General features: G+C 42.3%; 1 protein-coding gene across 1 annotated transcript in view; it reads right to left on the reverse strand.

Annotated features, from left to right (window-relative positions):
* SPATA45 (spermatogenesis associated 45) overlaps positions 1-3,054 on the reverse strand; it is a 13,618-nt gene extending 10,564 nt beyond the window's left edge. Inside the window, exon 1 of the mRNA XM_017547539.2 lies at positions 2,999-3,054. The gene's annotated coding sequence lies outside the window, so the exon portion shown is untranslated. The remainder of the gene's footprint in view (positions 1-2,998) is intronic.
* Positions 3,055-3,379: the final 325 nt, after the last annotated feature.

The following is a 3,379-nucleotide window of genomic DNA, read 5'->3' on the forward strand; positions in this document are numbered from 1 at the left end:
GCGGAGGTTGCGGTGAGCCGAGATCGCGCCATTGCACTCCAGCCTGGGCAACAACAGCAAAACTCCGTCTCAAAAAAAAAAAAAAAAAAAAAAGAATTGTCTTAGGCGGTTATTGCCAGAATGATGCTGCAAAACTCAGCAGCATACAACATTTATTCTCATGCCCAGTAGTGGACTGGCTGATCCAAGTGTGTCTCACTTGAGAACTCTGCCTCAGGCTACGAGTTGAGCTTAGGTCTGCACCCCAATTTAAGGACTGGCAGAAACAAGAAAAGATATTTTTCTCTAACCCAGTATGTCAGAGAGAACCTAACACTCCTACATTCGTTTCTGGAAATTTTTTGCTTGTTTGTTTCTGAGACAGAGTTTTGCTCTTGTCACCCAGGCTGGAGTGCAAGGGCGATCTCCAATCACTGCCACCTCCGCCTCCTGGGTTCAGCAATTCTCCTGCCTCAGCCTCCCAAGTAGCTGGGACTACAGGCATGTGCCACCATGCCTGGCTAATTTTGTATTTTTAGTACAGATGGGATTTTCCCATGTTGGCCAGGCTGGTCTCGAACTCCCGACTTCAAGGGATCCACCCGCCTCATCCTCCTAAAGTGCTGGGATTACAGGCGTGAATCACTGCGCCTGGCATTGTTTCTGGGAATTTTAACAGGATAAGATAAACTTCCTTTTAAAGGTAAAGAATATGAGATGAAATGTTTTTTTTACTGAACTGTAGTTTAAGTTTTCCATCTCCGGCATGTGCAGCTTCTCCATTTTATCTTTTTGTTTCCTGTTTCCCTTGGGAAATCATTGAACTTAGAACCACAACTTTTACACTAATGTCTGGAGTTTGAGTTCAGCATCATGGAAGAGACCAGTAAGAGACAATTAAGGCTGGGGGAGGTGGCTCACGCCTGTAATCCCAGCACTTTGGGAGGCCGAGGCGGGCGGATCACTTGAAGTCCACAGTTTGAGACCAACCTGGCCAACATGGTGAAACCCCGTTTCTACTAAAAATACAAAAATTATCTGGGCATGGTGGCATGGGCCTGCAATCCCAGCTACTTGGGAGGCTGAGGCATGAGAATTGCTTGAATCCAGGAGGCTGAGGTTGCAGTGCGCTGAGATCACACCACTGCACTCCAGTTTAGGTAACAAGAGTGAGACTTTGTCTCAAAATAAATAAATAAAATAATAATAAAAAGTTTAGTTTGTCAATTGCCTGTTTTTGTTTGTCAGTTTTGAAATGGAGTTTCGCTCTGTCATGCAGGCTGGAGTGCAGTGGCTTGATCTCAGCTCACTGCAACCTCCGCCTCCTAAGTTCAAGCGATTCTCATGCTTTTGCCTCCTGAGTAGCTGGGACTACAGGTGTGCACCACCATGCCAGGCTAATTTTTTTGTATCTTTAGTAGAGATTGGCAGGGGTTTCACCATGTTGGCCAGGCTGGCCTCAAACTCCTGACCTCAAGTGATCTGCCTGCCTCGGCCCCCCAAAGTGCTGGGATTACAGGTGTGAGCCACCACCCCCAGCCTGAGTTAATTTATATTTTGTTAAAAGCCCATTTTATAGTTGAACTGCAAATAAAACATAGATATCTTAGTTAAAAGTTCACCATGAAGATAACAAAATTCAAACTCTTATTACAACTGTAGCTAAATAAAACAAAATAGACACAGCAATAGAGTCTAGTGGTAAAAGCATATTTATTAAGTAAAAAAGATTTCATTAATATTTACCTATGCTGCCTCCTAACTATATGACCTTGTTTAAGTTACTTACCTTCTCTGGGCCTCAGTTTCCTCATGTGTTAATGTGTTAAATGAAAATAATATCCAACTCACAGTGTCATAAGGATGAAATGAGCTAATAAATATCAAGAGCTTAATACAACCAACCCTCAATAAGTGGTAACTTTATCATATTAAAAAGCACGTTGAAAGAAGTTTTGTTCAATTTGATAAAATTTCTTTTCTCCCCAATTACTAATCTTGTTTACTTGCTATTTGACTAGAATTGGCTACATAATTTGTAGGGTCCAGTGAAAATAAAAATGCTGGACGCTTTATTAACAAACAATCGAGGCTTTCAAGCTAATGTCAGTAAAACTTTCAGCCAATTGTGAGACCCTCTGAGCAAAGGGCCCTATGTGACTGTTTGGGTCTCATGCCTGTGAAACTGGTCCTGTAAGTGACATAGGAACAGGACAATTTCAACTGCTAATTCATCCATTTTGCAATCTCTTACATGGAGATAAGTAATATGTTCAACCCACGACTTTGAAAGCAGCTTTGAAGAGCTGCCCAAAATAGCTCCATTGGGAGAGCATTAGACTGAAAAGGGCTTTGAAACTTTTTTGTGTGTGTGTGAGACAAGGTCTTACTCTGTCACCCAGGCTCGAGTACAGTGAGTGACTTGATCACAGTCCACTGCAGCCTCAACCTCCCGGGCTCAGATGAACCCCCACCTCAGCCTTCCAAATAGCTGGCACGACAGGCACATACCACCATGCCTAGCTAATTTTTGTAGAGACAGGGTTTCGCCATGTTGTCCAGGCTGGTCTTGAACTCCTGGGCCCAAGTGATCCTTCTGCCTCAGTCTCTCAAAGTGCTGGGATTATAGGCATGAGCAACTGTGCCTAGCCCAGGCTTTGAAAATACTAAACATGTATATACAGTAGAACTTCATTACTCATGGATTAAATATTTGCAAATTTGGCCACTCCTTAAAATGTATTTGTTACCCTAAATAGCACTAGTTGCACTAGCCTGGGAAAAAGATGAAAAGTACGGTTTCTGCTGAATACATATTGCTTTTGTGCCATCGTGAAGCCGAACAATTGTATGTCAAACCATTGTAAGTTGGGGGCCAGCTGTATTCTTTCTAGGAGCAATGGTTCAGTGTTTGCTAATTTAAGGTTTTTGGTATCTTTATAGATCATAACTATCATAGTAACGAGGACTGCATGATAAAATATATTACTATTTCTGCAGGCATATTGTTATAAATTACCTTTAACATACAGCAACCCAAAGCGTGTTTCAAGTCCACTGGCGTGGATTAGCCCACTGGGATGCTACCTTAGTGATGGAATATTCTGATCAGTGCCATTCCAATTTTGTTCTATTCATAGAAGCCTGGTCAAGAGAGATTCTGGAGTCAGAGAAATCATTTACTTACTAACCAGGTGTCCTTGGATAAATATAAATTACTCAACTATCTTTTTAAAAAATTTTTATTTTGGAGACAGGGTCTTACTCTGTCACCCAGGCTGGAAAGCAGTGGTACAATCACAGTTTAATTGTGTCAGCCAGGCTGGTCTTGAACTCCTGAGCTCAAGCGATTCCCCTGCCTTGGCCTCCCAAAGTGTTAGGATTACAGGTGTGCATCAGC

The sequence above is a fragment of the Cebus imitator genome, unplaced genomic scaffold, assembly GCF_001604975.1.
Source record: "Cebus imitator isolate Cc_AM_T3 unplaced genomic scaffold, Cebus_imitator-1.0 Scaffold198, whole genome shotgun sequence".
Lineage (NCBI taxonomy): Eukaryota > Metazoa > Chordata > Mammalia > Primates > Cebidae > Cebus > Cebus imitator.